Source organism: Esox lucius, chromosome 1, assembly GCF_011004845.1.
Source record: "Esox lucius isolate fEsoLuc1 chromosome 1, fEsoLuc1.pri, whole genome shotgun sequence".
In the NCBI taxonomy this organism is placed as follows: Eukaryota; Metazoa; Chordata; class Actinopteri; order Esociformes; family Esocidae; genus Esox; species Esox lucius.
In genome coordinates this window covers 33,626,526-33,644,350 of record NC_047569.1, presented here as the reverse complement: position 1 = coordinate 33,644,350, position 17,825 = coordinate 33,626,526, and the positions used below count along the sequence as shown (strand labels likewise).

At 46.1% G+C, this 17,825-nt stretch overlaps 1 protein-coding gene across 5 annotated transcripts in view; it reads left to right on the top strand.

Annotated features, from left to right (window-relative positions):
* sipa1l3 (signal-induced proliferation-associated 1 like 3) overlaps positions 1 to 17,825 on the top strand; it is a 63,826-nt gene that overhangs the window by 16,943 nt on the left and 29,058 nt on the right. For 3 of the 5 annotated variants that reach the window (XM_034292583.1, XM_034292584.1, XM_034292592.1), the window contains one exon: positions 12,771 to 12,890. The exons of 1 other annotated variant lie outside the window; for it this stretch is intronic. The gene's annotated coding sequence lies outside the window, so the exon portion shown is untranslated. Of the gene's footprint in view, positions 1 to 12,770; positions 12,891 to 13,916; positions 14,408 to 17,825 lie in introns of those variants that run through there. One more of the 5 variants, XM_034292591.1, reaches the window with a different exon arrangement.

The window sequence follows — 17,825 nt, the reverse complement described above, 5'->3', positions numbered from 1 at the left end:
CAGGCGGGTGTGGGAATATAGAGGGTCTGTCAGGCGGGTGTGGGGATATAGAGGGTCTGTCAGGCGGGTGTGGGGATATAGAGGGTCTGTCAGGCGGGTGTGGGGATATAGAGGGTCTGTCAGGTGGTATGGGAATATTGAGGGTCTGTCAGGCGGGTGTGGGGATATAGAGGGTCTGTCAGGCGGGTGTGGGGATATAGAGGGTCTGTCAGGCGGGTGTGGGGATATAGAGGGTCTGTCAGACGGGTGTGGGGATATAGAGGGTCTGTCAGACGGGTGTGGGGATATAGAGGGTCTGTCAGGCGGGTGTGGGGATATAGAGGGTCTGTCAGGCGGGTGTGGGGATATAGAGGGTCTGTCAGGCGGGTGTGGGGATATAGAGGGTCTGTCAGGCGGGTGTGGGGATATAGAGGGTCTGTCAGGCGGGTGTGGGGATATAGAGGGTCTGTCAGGCGGGTGTGGGGATATAGAGGGTCTGTCAGGCGGGTGTGGGGATATAGAGGGTCTGTCAGGCGGGTGTGGGGATATAGAGGGTCTGTCAGGCGGGTGTGGGGATATAGAGGGTCTGTCAGGCGGGTGTGGGGATATAGAGGGTCTGTCAGGCGGTAGAGACTCAGTCTTTCACTTTGAGGCTGTGAGAAGAAGCAGGGCGGAGCCAAATGCTTTTCACGTTGTCCACCCCACATTTTAGAACCTATGAAAAACCCTGAAACGTTTTATGTCTGTCTTTGCCTTGCCGCCGTCATGGTGGTTTCACCTTGTGTGGCTGAACCCGATAGGCCGGTTTATTCCACGAATCGTTTAGGCCGTTTTGTGTACACTGTGGTTCCTCTGTTGTATTTCCTGTTTTGTCAGTTAGAGCGAACCTGGTGGCTTTGTTTGAATGCTTGGGTCTGTTGGAACATGTCGTCTCTGTTGATCCCACGGTAACTGTAAGGCCTGAAGGAACTGCGCACCCGCCACGCCCACGCTCAGCCGCACGGCACCCCAGCGCATTCTCCGCACGCGCTGAGGCTCAGTCACATTCTGAAACCTGCCCGTGGTTACCGTCTGTGCCCGGTCACAATGCGGTGGCACGCTGCCACAGAGTCGTGCCGTCCTGTCTGTCTCCGTCCGTCAGGGCGAGGCACTAACACAGGGCTGTCGAGACATTTCGCGCGGAGGCTCGGATAGGTAGATCGGCTGTGAGCGGGACGCTGAAAGCCTTGGAGTCAGTCAGTGCAATTCTACTTGTTCTCAGCCACGTTTCCAGGTTGACTGCAGACCATCGTCGAGGATCGTGTTTCTATGTCCCCCGTCTCACTGTTCACGTCTGTCCTGTTCCTTCTCAGTCCTCCTCGACCTCGTCGGCCGCTGAAGGACGCTATGCGCTTCATGCCAACGCCGACAGGTTTTCATGCTCAGTTCCACATACCGTCCTGACGCTGGAGGAGTGCAACAGACCGTACGTGATGCTTTGTCACTCTTGTCTAGTGTAGAGCCCAGTGGACTTTATCCCCCTTCCTTGCACTTATCTCCCCTTAACCATGTTAAAGCCCCCCCCTTCTCAATTCTGGCAAGCCGAGACCTAAGGCTGATCCCTGGCGCTACATACTGGACGAACCACACGAGGGGGGGGGGGGGTGGAGGCAGGATGGGCTCTAGGGTTCAGGGGGAAGGGCGGGGGAAATTATTTCTGAAGGCTCTGTCTTCACCGGACAGTTTGTGTAACAGATGACTTTAATGAGAAACAAGAAGTACAGGAGTAACGTTTTTCCAGGAATTAGCTGTAGTGGATTTTTTTAGGAAATAGTTGGTGGTGTTGACCTTTCGCCCCCATACAGTATTTCTTTGATTTCCTTGAAGACAGTGTTTTATTGTCTCCATGCTGTGTTATGAAGCTGGCTACAGCGTACCGGGAATCCTGTTTTTTGTTGGTGTCGTTTTGAACCTCTGGGTTTTACACGCATCACTTTATGAATGAACATTAGGATTGTTTTCATGCCTGAGGTACAGGACATTTACCCCAACTGTATTGTCTAGTTGAGGTGTGTTAGATGTGTGCTGGTTGTGTATCACTTCTGTATTTATTTTGAATTCGCAAAAAGTCCAACATTCTTTTGTGTATTTAGTGTTGGGGTTTCTGAAGAGGTTGTCAGAAGGTCCTTTCTACTCTGATTTGACTGACAGATGTGAAAGACTAACATTTTGGATTTCTTTTTGGTGCTCTTAGTGGTCTTGGCTCTAGCCGACTGGGCCATGTGGATTTCACTGCCACCACAGATTCCAACAGACCATTACACAGAGTCATGAGTCACGGCTAGACTTATCAAACGCACATTAGTTTTTTCATTTTAAAAGTACAGCCCCCTCAGTCTCACCCTAAACACATTCAATACTACACTACATGAGAGCAGATTCGTGACATGGATGCTCTTCTTTCTGGCTCTTCATGTTCGTCTAGGGGGAGCTGTAGCGCCCCCTGTGCGCACTGCTGGTAGTGCCATTATTCCCGGTTTAAAACAGGACTGGTAGGACAGTCAGTTCTTCTGCATACACTCCAACCCATTTAGTTATGCCATTTTTTAAAATTCTTTATGTCCTATTAAGTAGAGAATTAATTTGCCAGACATTGTCACGACAACGACATAACCCGCGTGAGGTTTTATAAAAATAGAAAACAATACTCTAAGACACTGTGTTACACCGGAAACCTCCTGAGTAGACCGGCTAAGGTAAGAATCCTCACAGCAGTGCCTAATTTCACAGGCGTCAGAAGGGTCTGACGTTGTTCTCACTGCCTTCAAACCCCCATCTCTCCCAGCCTCTGCCGGCAGCCTGGCTTATCTAGGCCACATGACTGCTGGGTACTGTGGCGCGTTGAATGGGCCGGGCCCCCTCCATGGAGAGCACAGACCCTACAGCGCAGAGACCGACTGGGGAAAGGGATCCGGGGTCAGGGAGTTTACGGAGCTGACTCCTCAGGGAGCACAGGCGCTCCTCATCAAATAGGAGGATAACAACAGCTTTCACTCTCAGTGGCACCGTTAAGGATGAAGGGAGGTGAAAGGGAGAAACTGGCTGAAACAGGCCCAGGATTTGCCTGGCTGGACTGTAACGGCACAACATGTGCACACAGTCTCTCTGCTCTATCCCTCAAACCTGTTCATATTTTCAACTTTATTTTGTTTGTCAGTATCAGTTAGTCATTTGAGAGGAAAGCTCTGTCAGTCGGTGAAACAATGGAAACGTCATCTTATTGTATTTCGTTTTTTTTGTGTGTCTGTGATGGAAAATCAACCACATGTAAGATGAAACATGTAAGATGTGACATGAGGTTTGTCCTTCTTTCTGCAAGTGTCGACCATTGACATATATTAATGAGTCATGTTAAGGCCACACTGTCCCTATAGCAATTGCCTGCCACAATATTCCTTGTTCTCATTGGCTGAAAACATTTATTCCAAATCCAATCTGTGTTTCCAGAAAGCAGTGTTTGTTTTATTTACTGCCAGATTCTCTTAGCTCTTAAACACTCTTTGGCTCTGTCCCCCTAGTGGTGTTTACCTAATCTGTTCTTAATGTAGCTAGTGGATGATTGTGTTGAGGGGTTTTTGGTGGAGGCATTTTAATCTACGCTGGGTCAAAATAATAAAATTATTTAAACGCTAATGTGCTATCCTAATTGTTTGAACGCAAAACATCTAATAGTGCCTTGTCAGTGGCCTATCTGAAAGTGCCTTGTCAGAGCCTTGTCATCTGGACTGTTTCTCTTGGTACCCAGAGAAATAATGCCCCTGACTTACACCATGTTAGAAGGCCCATGTCACATGACCTGTTTTTCCGGGGACATTTCTTCAGTGGTAATTGGATAGGAAAGCGGTGAGTGTTCTTGCAGGAAGAGCGGCGCATCGAATTTGAAAACTCGTGCTGCGACAGAACACGCACCCCGAGGAGCATTTCTCTGTCTTCGTAAGCCTTTGTTTGGGTCTATCCCCGCAGGATGTCCTTTCCAATTTAGCCTCGTTATCCTGTCACTGGGACGCCGGGGTTACAGGAAGCGCCTCCGAGACCCTCCGACACCCGCTTCCTCCCCGATGTAAATGGGACTGCTGTACTCCCTCAGAGTGCGTGGCCCAGTAACAGCAGAGATGTTCCCCTGCGTGGGCTCTGGGCCGGCACGACTCCTGCTCACGCTGAGTGAGAGTGGAAGGCCGTTTGTTATCGTGTTACGCTCAACCTACAAACTGGCACTTTGCTGTTCAAGCACTACGGATGGAGGAGGGAAAGAAGAGCGTCTGCCCGGAAAGCCTCTGAAATCCCTTCATTCCAGGCATTTTTGTAGGCCTAGTACTATTTGCTGTTGTGTTGGCTAAGAGTAGCCTTCATGGGCTTAGAGGCTAATCATTTTTGCACAGCAGTCCCTCCTGGGACGCCTTCGTGGGAGCAACAACAGCTGTGGGGGTGGGGTGGTGGTGGGGGTGTTGTAACTCACCCCGTCATTACCGGGCCCCCTGTTGGGAGGACCTCAGGCCAAGAACGATGAGGGCAGGGAAGTGGTGGTGTGTTCTGGTTATTTCACAACCAGCGTTTAAGTTAAGCTAGCCGGCTGCTGTTATGCCTACCTAGACTATGGTGGTGCTTTACTGGCCTAGCCTAAATAGTGGTTTGCCTTGTGACTAATGTCTGTCTGAAGACAGTTGTTGCAATCGGTAGTCTCTGATATCTGCCAGGGGCAATTCATTTTGCTTCATGGAACACTGATAGCCGGTAAATATACACTATGAACAAAAGTGAAATCAGCTGTCTGCTAGAGCTGATGTCGTTTAGAAAGGCAACAGTTTGCATAAGTATTAATTGCATCTGTTTATGGTAGAGGTGTTTTTGCTGTTATGGCAGACAATGTACTTTTATGGTGGACGACGCGCTCTGTCTGTTACGGCGGACGGCGCGCTCTGTCTGTTACGGCGGACGGCGCGCTCTGTCTGTTAAAGTGGACGGCGCGCTCTGTCTGTTACGGCGGACGGCGCGCTCTGTCTGTTACGGCGGACTTATTTTCACCTACAAGACGGCACTTGTTATGCCTGCGTGGAGACTGCTGGACATTGGACGAAAATAATTTGAATTTATCAGACATTTGAGAAATGCAGCATTATATGTGCAGTTTATGCATAGCTCATTGAGCTGTCCACCCCCGGTGTTCAGAATTACCAAACTCCCATTATAATTTTGGTAAAAATGGTAAAACCAGTAATGAACCAATACCCTGAAATAAGCTGATAATCTGTACTTAACCACCATTTTTAAAACTAAATTTGCATAGAATTCCCAATAACCACTCACAAAATACAAAACTCTGCCCTCATTCATGCTGGTTGTGGTTGGTGGGTGTCCCTTGGTTGATGCTTGGCAATGTGGGTGGATTGATTTCCGGCCTTTTGGGCCCTTCCCGGGGCCTCCCCCAGATAGGGCCACAGTGTCGCCGGACCCCTCTGTCTCAGTCCCAAGGTCTTACGCTGCTATATTATTGTGCTGGGGGAGTAGGGTCAGTTCTCCTTCTCCACTATGTTGATATGAGGAATGCATTTTCAGAATTTTCCCAGTCTCCTCCCGTTTTGAACTTGGACATGGACATGAGGTCCTGGCCCACACCTGCAGAGTACCTGGCTTGAAAGATTTGTTGCTGTCCCTGTCCAAAGTCCTCCTGGTTGTGTTGCAGATCAAGACGATACCTGACGATTTCAGCTGTCACGGTGCTGACACCTCCCCCGTGTTGTCCCTTTCCTTGTCCATCTGGTCATGCTTCCGACCTGGACTAAGTTTAAATAGACTCTAGACTCAGCCCACATGCATTTATTAATTATTACAATTGAAATCTTAATATGTTCACCTGGCACAGCCAGAAGAGGACTGGTCACCCCTCTGAGCATGGTTCCTCTCTAGGTTTCTTCCTAAAATTCGGCCTTCTTAGGGAGTTTTTCCTAGCCACTGAAATTCAACATTATTGTTGTTTGCTCCTTGGGGTTTAAGGCCAGGTGTTTTGTAAAAGCACTTTGTGACAACTGCTGATGTAAAAAGGGCTTTATAAATACATTTGATTTTGATTTGACCGTACATTAAGCTAATCCAGTACTATACACACGTGACGAGGGTGGCTACAGTTCCCTCTCTAAAAATGTATCTACTGTTTTTTGCTGTTTAAACCACCAACGTTTTGTCAAAATGAAACCCTTGTCCGGAAATATCCAGGGATTGTTAAAGAATGCAGAATGGGTTTCAAAACATGAAAGCTAGATGATACAAGACAAAGCAGTAACAGATGTTTTAAACCTGGTGAATGCACATTTAAGATTATGATTAGCATCATGTCTTTGAACCCTTTTACATTAACCAAGTGGTTCTTATACGGAACCACTTGGTTTGTTTATTCGAGAAGAATCCCATTTTGAAGAATGTGGCATATTCTGAAACGTGTTGTACAGTGTGCTTCAAAGCAGCAGGACATTTCATTTTCAGAAAAAGCCTCTTTGCAATGAGAGACCGAGCGAGGGAGAGAGGGAGAGAGCAGCAAGGGAGAGTAGAAGTGGAGGACAGGGTAAGAGATGATGTATGAAAAGACAGCGGGGAGATGGAGCAAAAAATGGAAAGCGTGAGAGAGAGAGAGACAGAGAGATGTTGTATAGATGGAGAAATGAGGCGGGGCCAGGGAAGTCAGAGATCAGAGAGTAGAGGAGGCGGGGCCAGAGAAGTCTGCGATCAGAGAGTAGAAGAGGCGGGGTCAGAACCGCTGGTCCTCTGCTGTGATGATGCGTCACTCTGAAGTGTCAGTCTGAGTCACTCTCCACCTCCTCTGGCCTTGAACTGAATTCTGTTCCTCTTCATCCTTCCTGCTAATACAGTCACAGACACATTTCCCTGATGTTTTATTCGCCTCTTTCTATCTCTTGCTTGGGTCGTTTTTCATTTTCCCTCCCCTGTCATGGTCTTCCAGTGCTGCGTCCGTGTGGTTGATTGACACACTGCAGAGTGGGTGAACGGGAGATTTTCATTTATCTCCCCAGGTTGTTCTCGACGCTCACCACCTCACGCCTACATCATAACTCTTCCTGTCTGTGTGCCCCGGGTTCCCATGGCAACCAGCACTACGGCAACCACACGGCAGCAGTGAGCGGAGCCCGTCCCCTCACCAGACCATGCAGGATCAACTTCTTAATTGTTTAACTTTACAGGAATGAAAACATGTAATACATCTGACCCCTTTATCTGTGAAATTAGGGCCGCTGTTTACTTCAAATGCAGCTATTACATTTTATCTGAATAGTCTGTTTTATGTGACTAGTCCATTTTATTTGAATAGTCCCCCTCCCTTCATACTGCAGGTAACCCCCCCCCCCCCCCTACATTCTGCATCCTGGGGAGGCAGGGGTGAGATATCCTGGGGAGGCAGGGTCTCTCGTGATCCTGTATATCCTCCATGATTCTGTGGGGGAGGGGGGAGATTGTAGGGAGTAATTAGGAAGAATAGAGAATGAAAGTGGCAGTCTCACCCACTGTGTTGTGGTGTGAACGGGGCTGCTCTGCTAACAGCTCCGCTTGATGGATACTTGGCATCTTTGGTGCTGATTCAGATTTAAGTGTTAAGTTAAATTACAATTAAATTGTAATTTTGGATATTTGGAAATATCCAAAAACAACACCACTTCAAAAATCACAGTATGTGAGTAGTGTTGTTTTTTTATATTTGAAAATTAGTAGCTGCTTTTTTAAGTAAATACCTGCTGAGCATTAGCTCAGACAGATTTTCGTTTTTTATGAAGCTTACACGGTTACCCAGACCAACTGAGCATGGCCACCTGTGTTTGATTTGTTTCAAAGTCACAACCGTAGAAATCAAGGGCTGGTGTTGAGTCATTTGGTTTAACTTGGTAGTTAGTCAAGTGGCTGAACGATGCCAGGGCATCTGTCCTATTTCTGCAGTGTGCCTCCCTTCTGATCACTCGGTTTCTTGCTAACTCATCCCCTCTGTAGAAATATGGACTGTGGCGTCTTGGAAGCTCTCTGGTTACGGGATAGTTGTATATCTATAAGGGCACGCCACAGCTATGCAAATGCCGTGTTAAAACCTCTGGAGATTTCCGTAGTTTGTAAAGAAAATGCTGTTTTGGAACGCAGTGATTGACTAACATCTAACGTCCATCACTAGGCAACCAGAGCTGTCAATCAAATTATATTGAGCTGCAATAGAGCGGCTTGCTTTCTGCCTGAGTGCAGACCACAGTGGCCATGACATTATGGTTTATGTATATTTCCAGAAAAAAATGGAAATAAAATAACAGGCCGCGCATCAATCCACAACATTTATAGTTGTCAGGAAAAGAAACATTTACATTCTGTGCGCAAGCAGAATTCTCCTGATGCACCACATTTTTTAATCTCTGAAAATTTGTTGGTTGCCACTATTGACACATTACTGTAGCTGTATTCTTTGTCCGGAAAGCAATCACAAAGAGCAACGGTAGGTGCACGCAGCTTTTCATGTTCATTTGTGTCTCTCTCTTTAACTTTTGCTTGTAAATGGCCAGACCCACTTTGAATGTTGTTTGCAGCCTATTCTGAAGTGTTTTCTGAAGTGGATTTCCTATCTTTGCTGTTTGTTTGTTTACATTTGGTTGTTTCATTAGCTAGCGCTTTGTGTGGAAAGATCTGTAGTAATATGCTAGTATTGTTAGCATTCCGGTCAGTAAAACCGTGAACCCTGGGATTGGAGAAGAACGAAATTGACAATATGAAATTTGGATTAACAAACATTTTGCTGTGTTAGTTTCATTAACAACCCCATTAGGCAACTAGGTATGTTCCTCTTTAAAGTGAGTGAGAGAAATATGAAAAAAAGTAGCACTTGTGAAGCACTAGTACAGTGAAACTTTTAAAGAAAATATTCACGGGGTTTGGCGTAATCCCTTTAATCAGAACACCGTGTGTATGACAGGCGGGAGAAAGCCAGCTCATCCTCCCATCATCCTCTCTGGCTCACATTCGTTGTGCAGAGCACTGCTGGATCCACTAATGATATGTAAAGTATGATTTGCATGTCCTCTGTAAAATCTGTCTGGTTTCTAATTAAGACTGGTCCGGTTAAACTGTAATCGGCATACTGTGAAAGAGGCACCATTTTCTTAATTACCCTACTCTGTGGATTTCACTAGCATCTAGCAAAAACCCACCTATTTCTGTATTCTCCTTAAATTGTGTTTTTAAACCCAAACCTTCCCTGTTGCCTTCATGCCTAACCCTGATCTTAAAGCTATATTTTGGTTTTATTTTGGACTTAGTGTCTGTTGAAACCCTGTTTTGCTTTATGCATTGATTACTGAGAAGTCTCCCTAACTGTCATGATGATCATTACTGTAAGCATGATGTTCTCAGACCTTGGTGACCTCTGACCTTCCTCATGATGACCTCTGACCTCTCTCACCTTGACAGCTCTGACCTCTCTCACCTTGACAGCTCTGACCTCTCTCATGGTCAGCTCTGACCATGTTTCCTGCACACTGAGCAGCCATACAGCAGATTAGTGCTGGTTACATCCATGTTCATAACGTTACCCAGACAACACCGATAAGTGTACCCAAGCTCACTCACATATTTCACCCGTTCACTTCCATCTATCAGCCACCAACAGCCCCACTTCACTGGGGACCAAGAAGCCCCGGCATCATATGTAAGTCAAGAACATACACAGATGTTCTCCAGATCCTATTTATTTAGACAAGTGTGTAAAAACACACACACCATGCTATCTTTGCACTGGTTTTGACTCCTTTGGTCTCTCCCTCGCTCTCTCTCCCTTGGTCTCCCTCTCTCTCATATGGTCATTCTCCTGGCATGTAGTGGGACCACAGAATGCCTCCAGTACTAAATATAAAAACTCCAAAAGAGGTCAGATTGCTGCTATGTAAACATTCACACAGAGGAGGCTATATGGTACAGTTTGTGCTTATTACAAATTAATTAAGGGTAAGCTGTTAGCCTAGACACCTATACTGATTGATGCAGGGAGGTAGGTAGCTGTATTTATTTAATCTTAACACATTACTTAATTGGCTTGCCAGTCACTTTCAGCTGTGGTCTAAGATCTTTGCCATGACTGGAAAGTTTTCACTCATTATTGTGTTTTAAGCTGGGAGTAGGCGAGGTCAAGGCTTTAAATCCATGCTGACACTTCATTCAATATACTGCACTGGATCTCGGCTCTCTGTGCTTTAATGTCCAGTAGTTTAGCAAACGTACGCACAGTGTGCCTTTCCATCTTCCTACACACCCTTTTACGCAGAGGGTGTTATTAAGCAGGGCATTAAGGAGTAAGTGGACCTGAATTGATCAGTATTGATTGGCTATATTGTCAGACAATAGTGGGTCTCCCCCTCAGGACAGTCAGTCTGAACCACTCTTCTCCATCTACACGCTACCCTAATAATGTCAGTCCTCCCATCAGCCCTCTGCACTGACCCATATCTGATCAAAATTCAAAGCATTTCTACATCCCTTCTATTCTGAGTTGGGTCAACCCTGAACTCACTATTCTGTTATCAACTCTCATCTTGCCACAAATCCACACACACACAGACACCACAGAAGAACTTCACTGTACTGTAACTCCTGCTGTGACACGTGAAAAATTAACTGATTTGACCTTACTTGACCCTGACCCTAGGGAGTCCTTGGACAAAAAACTGTGGAGAGTGTGAGAAATAGGGAGTCCTTGGACAAAAAACTGTGGAGAGTGTGAGAAATAAGGAGTCCTTGGACAAAAAACTGTGGAGAGTGGGGAAAAATAGGGAGTCCTTGGACAAAAAACTGTGGAGAGTGGGAGAAATAGGGACACTTTGGACAAAGAAAGGAAAGAAAAAAAAAAGGCAGTCCATGGATGGAGAGAATTGTGAGAGACAGATGAGACTCATCAGAAAAAGTGGAAAATGTAGAGGGGGTGAAAAATGCACCAAGACGCTGTCTAATAGGATTTACATCTCCAATAAAAGTTTTTGTTTGACTTCAGCATAAATTCTGCCGTATATAGCGCTGTGCAAACATTAAAGAAGGTTAATGAATGGTGTCTTACATATATCTCTAGGTCTTGTCGGTGGAGGATCAGAAAACAATGTTGTCTGCTCCGTTTCGGCTCATCATTTATTAATGACTCTGAGTGCTGGTGTGGGTGTTTTTAGAAGAGTGGTTTGTGTGCTCTGAGTGTTCACTTTGAATGCGGCCTTGGTCCTGTGTGTTCATAACGCATTTGTCTCCTCGCACAATAGGCTCACTGTTGGCCTGTGTTAGGAACTGACAGCGGCTGTTCACACATACCCATTTAGAAAACACACGGTCACAAAACACACGGTCATGAAACTCACTGTCCCAGAACTCGCCCCTGAAGAACAGCTCAGCCTTACATGGTTGCAATGGACAGTATTCAGAACTCTCCGCTTTCTCAACATCTTGTTGTCACAGACTGAATTTATAGTTAAATATATAATATAATTAGATATATAATATAATAAATAGATTTGCCATCAGTTTACACACATTACCCCATAATCATAAATCCAAAGCACAACTGAGATATCTCATGTATGTAGATGTACCGACACTTTGTCGTTACACTACATTTTGAGCCCTGGATGTCTCAGGAACTGTCAGTGCTGGAGAGGATATGGGGGGACAGATTGGCGGGACTGTCCCTATCCACGTGAGCAGAGTCGGTAGTGACGTAACCAAGACGAGTTGACGCTGTGATGCCTGCCAAAGGCACCGCTACGAGGGGCTCCGTAAAGGAAACCAATACTTATCCACATAGAATACATATATTTATTATTTTCAATAACTTGGCCGTGTTTTCAGTTTGTCATTACGTGGTATTGTGTGCAGATGGATAGCAAAAACAGATCAGTCTGTAACAACAAAATGTGGAAGCGTTAAAGGGGTATGAGTACTTTCTGAAGTCACTAACTTCACTATAACGCCATCTTATGTTGGGGGTTGCAAAGCATTTTAGGTCCAGGAACTCTCTTTTTTTTCCTTATTTTTTATAGCAAATTCCTCAGGGACCCCCTCACAACTGGAATAAAACAAAACACTGAGTATTTCTATGACTTTGGCAATGCACGGCTGAACCAACCCTGTGACCTGGGGGGAACATTAAAATGCCTGCTTCTTGGCAATGGACAGGAAAACCTTCAGTTTTAAGGCTAATTTCCAGCTATACATACATTGTTTGTGATGAACTAGTGTTCCAAGTTAGGGTTTGGATTCCAGTGATTTTATTGTTAAAATATATAATATTCAATTAGAGAATGTCTAATTGGGGGAGCACCGTGGATACCCATGTCCCCGTGAGACTGCAACAGAAAGGGTTGATATTTCATATTGCACTGTATTGCATTACACACTCTAACATATTCCACCAGTCCATTAGCCTAATTGTTCAATCTGTCGGTGAGAATAGTAATTATTATAATAACAGTTCTTATGTTCCCCCCCCTTCAGTTTAATAATCCTCCCAGTTTTAAAAACCCAGTCTCATTGTTAGATTTCTGCCGGCATATTTGGAACGTTTTTGCAAGTTAACAATTGATCCCTATGAATCGGCCAAGGCTAAGCAGCAAAATGAAGGTGTTCCCGTCCGTGCTGTGTTCTCTAGCCAGTTCTCTTTGAGGGCCTTGTTTGCGTCTGCTGTCAACTTAAAATGTCACCTGTTGTAAACGGTTCTGACCATTTGTTCCTCTTGTGTTTTTCAGCCAGCGAGCTGTGACCAACTTCCCTGCTTCACTGTTTCCCTGCTCACCCGTGAGTCAACAAACGCGGACCACGCCCGTTTCCCTGGCACTGCTTTCACCTTCTGGAGCTTGGTTTGATAGGTATAGCCACAGTCTGTCTCTTTGTGTTTGTGTTTGGTATGGTGAGTGTGCGTGCGTTAGCACCATGGTTTGGTCGATATCCAGATTGTCTTACTTTCCTACCAATCTCATGCCATTCCGTCAGTTATGTAATATCGGCACTGAACCCAGGGGGGTGCTAAAAATGAATGTGAACCCCACTGGGCCATTGTAATAAATAAAAAATGCTAACAAGTACATGCCAAATACGTAGATCAGCGACGCTAACAAAGACTTGGTAATGGAATCATTCCGGGATTCCCATAAAGAATGATACAGGCCATTAGTGGAGATAAGAGGCCATAATGGGATAGCTCTTTCTTTCTCTTTATCGAGTATCGTCCAACCCTAGTTCGGTGGTTTTTTAATAGCCAATTGTTTGGCTATTCAAGTTAAGGACGTTCTTGTGTCATGGAAAGCGTTTTGTGTTTGTGTGCCTTTCTACAGAGAAAGACTGGTATCACGCCACATCCCACCAGAAAAGTCTAGGGTTTTATTTGCATGTTCACCTCAGGACTCTAGGTTTTTTTTGGGTGGCTGCATGCATGTCTTTGTGTACAGACGGACTAAAAGTAAACCCTTAAGTAAATGAAGGATACAAATCATAGTGAAGTCATGTGCTGCCACACAGGTGTGGCTCCTAAATTAATTCACGTCCCATCATGATAGGTTCATATAAATGCTGGCCTGGCCCAGTTTCTCAGGTCTCTTACTATATAGAAAGTCCTTCAGAGGCCCATAAATCGGTGTGAATGCTGGTGAACATTTTCTTCCTGCACGTTGTTGGGTCCCTTGCTGTTTAGAGGTGTTTGATTTCTGTGGCTGGCGCTTAGGACCCAAACCTATGATCGCCCTACCGATCAAATCGGAAGAGGGACAGTGTACTGTGCTGTTCGTTGATGTTTTTCAGAGTTTGTTGGTGTTTCTCTAGCCCTACTATGCATGTTTTGACGAAACCTGGGTGAATGGTGGAGCGCAGTGTCTAGGAGAACTCCCTGGAAAGGCAGGAACTTTGGAAGAAACCTTGAGAGGAGACAGGGGTAACATTGTCCCGGGGTAGCATTACCTGCCCCCCCCCTCCCGCCGCTGATGTGTGCGTTATCATCATGCACATGTCTGTTTCTGCATGCGCATACCCCAGTATATGTGCCTTTCCCTCGCCACCCATGCTTCCTCTATAGGCTGCCCCATGTCTGTATGATGAAGGACCCGACAGGCGTGACAGTTGAGGTTATCAAGGAGACGGTACCAAACCCTGTCACAGGAAATCAGTGGAGACTGTGGCTCTGAGACCCTGAGCATGACAAGAACTGTCACCTCCAGGAGCAGCACAGCTGGGCCGCAGACCAGGAGGACGCTGGAGGATAGCCGACGGGTGGAGGACAGGTGGCTTCAGCGAGTGGTCGAATCTCTTTCGGGCCTCAGGCAGGATCACTGCAGCCCTTCGTGTCTGTAGGAGTCGGTCACATTCCGTCACATGCCGGGCAAATTGTAGACGGGTCAGTATCAGCTCTCGGTGTGACGCACAGATTGGGTTTAGGGTCAGAGGTGTTGTCAGGTCACGCGGAATGCGGGGTTGGTTTAGGTAGATGGATAGATGGCAGTCGCCGTCGGAACACTTGGGCAGACTGCGTCTAACAGAGCGGGACGTTCTGAATCGTTCCACATTCTCCGCCCTTGAGGTGACAGGGTAAGGTTCATGTCATCGCCACCGCTCGCTTTTCTATTCATTCATTATCATTTCAGTTTTCATATTTAGGTCTGCTAGTTGGGGTTAAGGAGGCAAACTGAACGCACTCCAGTCTCTCCTATCAGTTTGCAAAAGCACTGTTGGAATGCATTCATTTCAGCCCAAAGTCTTTTAGCCTAGCCATTATTTCTGAAGACCCCGTTGACCAGGCAATCTTATATCAATGACTAGTATTCTTAAAGCATCTCAAAGTAGGATTACTGATTGGACGATTAGGTCTTTCAGGTCCATTTAATCTAATTCAATATAACTTAAAAGGCCCAACTGATCCAAGACGGGCACCTTTGAGACGCTTTATGAATACTTTCCGGCTCATACTCACTTACCGGCTCATTCCCTGTATGTGTGAGCTGTATTCCTAGGCAACCGGGTGACGGTCCTGTAGCCCTGGGAAACAGGTCCCCTAATGTGATGCCCGATTGCAGTATGGTGATTTACGCATCGTGGCATCTCTCCTCTGTCTTCATGGTCTTGTGTATTCCATGTTTTACGTCACCTGCTATCTACGCCGCTCTTCGGCACATATAGTAGCCTACCTCCTCCCACGGGGTAATGCGCTATTATCCCTGGAGGTGCGTCCCACAAAGCTTTGCCACGACCCAGGGTACCAACAGCTTTGCGATCTGGAGCGTGTGCTGTGTACATTAATCCCTCTGCCAGCTGTAACACTCCCTGTGCTTTCTGTCTCTTTCATTCCCTCTCTTTTCTCTGTGTCTCTCTCTCTCTCTCATTGCACATGATAAATGAGTAGTAGTGTAATTATCAGCTGCAGTGGGTGTTTGCAGTGTGTGGGCCAGAACGATGCGCGGGGGGGGGGGGGGTTGGGGGCACACACGCATCTTCAGAGGCATCACTAATTACTATGGAAGTAATTAACAGGCATTAAATTCATGCTTTACATCTTCTGTAGTCGGGGAGCTGGGCTGCGTCTGCCTGCCAGTGTGAAGGCCCTTCATGTGGCTTCTGTGTTTCCCCGGGGCACTGTTCTGGCTTGCCTTCAGCTCGCCTCAGCACCTGTTTGGGGACAACCCCTTCCTATGCCCTCCTCTGTGTACGTCACGGTCCCAGAGGGACTTCTCACGCATCTTCTATGGTTCAGAGAGGTTCCTGTGAACTGTGAAGGCTATAGCCAAAACATGAAATAATGGCGGAAGCTAGATCATTAGAGACGTGTCAGTGCACTGCTTAACTAGAGGAGTTGTGCCAAACACGTCCTGTTTAGTTGTGTGGCTGTAGTAACGTCTGTCTGTGTGGCTCTAGTAACCTCTGTCTGTGTGGCTGTAGTAACCTCTGTCTGTGTGGCTGTAGTAACCTCTGTCTGTGCGGCTGTAGTAACCTCTGTCTGTGCGGCTGTAGTAACCTCTGTCTGTGCGGCTGTAGTAACCTCTGTCTGTGCGGCTGTAGTAACCTCTGTCTGTGCGGCTGTAGTAACCTCTGTCTGTGCGGCTGTAGTAACGTCTGTCTGTGCGGCTGTAGTAACGTCTGTCTGTCTGGCTGTAGTAACGTCTGTCTGCCTTGTCTTGGCTGTAGTAACATGTATGTTTACCTTGTCTTGGCTGTAGTAACATGTCTTACTGCCTTCTTTTGACTTTAGTAATGTGCGTTTGTCTGCCTTGTCTTGGCCTGGCCCAGCGTTCTGTGCACCCAGAGAAATTACGGAACTTCCACACTCCCACTTTCCTGACCGGTGCTTGGCTGAATAAAGGGCCCTTTCTCTGCCTGCTGCAGCTGGGGCCTGCCTGGGATTGGGGCTGATACCATATCAACAGATGAGGAAATTCTTTCCGCCAGAGCAGGACCCTTCAGAGGCGGCCTATGTATCGCCTGCATTTCTGCGGTTGACTGTGCGTGTATTACCGTGACTCATGCCAAAAGTGAATCGCTGAGGATTGTGAAGAATGTACTCAAGGAACATTAACTCTCTGCCATGGGAAATGTTACACTTAATATTATACACATTTGGCATGACGAGTAGACTCTGTGTGGAAATTCTACAATCCTCACAAGACATAGTTTTCCTCAAACCGTTAGGTAACTGTAACAATGTCCAACTGAGAAATGGCCTAGATAACAAGCTTACTGTAGACAGACGTGAGGACGCAATGAGACGACTGCTTGGTGGATAACAAGCCTGAACAGAGAAACACAGGAATAAAGAGATGACCCAACAGGGAATGGAGAGATGGAGGGGAAAAGACGCTGAAAACATTTAGAAAATGGGATTGTGGCCTTTGACCACATGCTTAGCAGAAATAATGATCATTGATTTTTTTTTTGTCAAAACAAATGTTTATACCATCCTGAAACATTTGTCTTTTTATCGTAGTTATAACATTGTCCATCAAGCAATTTCATTTTCTGTTTTAGGATGCCTTGGGGCAGTTGGACTATCGGATTTTAAGAGTCTTTTTGTCCTTCAGGCTATGTTCATAATGGTAATAAACACACCTGAATAACACACAATATTAAAAGAAAATAAACCATATTAACATCTTGCATATTAAAGTCAGTTTGTAGTGGCTAGAATTTGTCAAAATGGAACTGGGGAGTTTGTGAATTCTTCAGTAATGATCAAAGGGGTAATTGGCAATATTGCAACAGTCCCCTTTTTTAGTGTCCGACACTGTTGTGTGACTGGTTGTCATGCAGAGGGACATGGACGTCGTGAGTCGTGTAGGGATATGGACGTCGTGTAGGGACATGGACATCATGAGACATGTAGGGACATGGACATCATGAGACATGTAGGGACATGGATGTTGTGTAGGGACATGGACATCATGAGACATGTAGGGACATGGACGTCGTGTAGGGACATGGACATCATGTAGGGACATGGACATCATGAGACATGTAGGGACATGGACGTCGTGTAGGGACATGGACATCATGTAGGGACATGGACATCGTGTAGGGACATGGACATCATGTAGGGACATGGACGTTGTGAGTCTTTAAAGGGTCATAAAAGCTAATAGCTCAAACCGTTTAAAAGCTCCATATTTGTAAGAGTGAACTAGAAAGAAACTCACTTACAGGCCGACCGCTAAATAGTGGACATGCAGGTGAATTCTTGCACGAGTCCGGTTCTGTGAAGGAAGAATCAGTGTAATTAATGGGACGATTTCATGAGGGATGTGGCACAGACTGGGATTTGCCAAGGACAT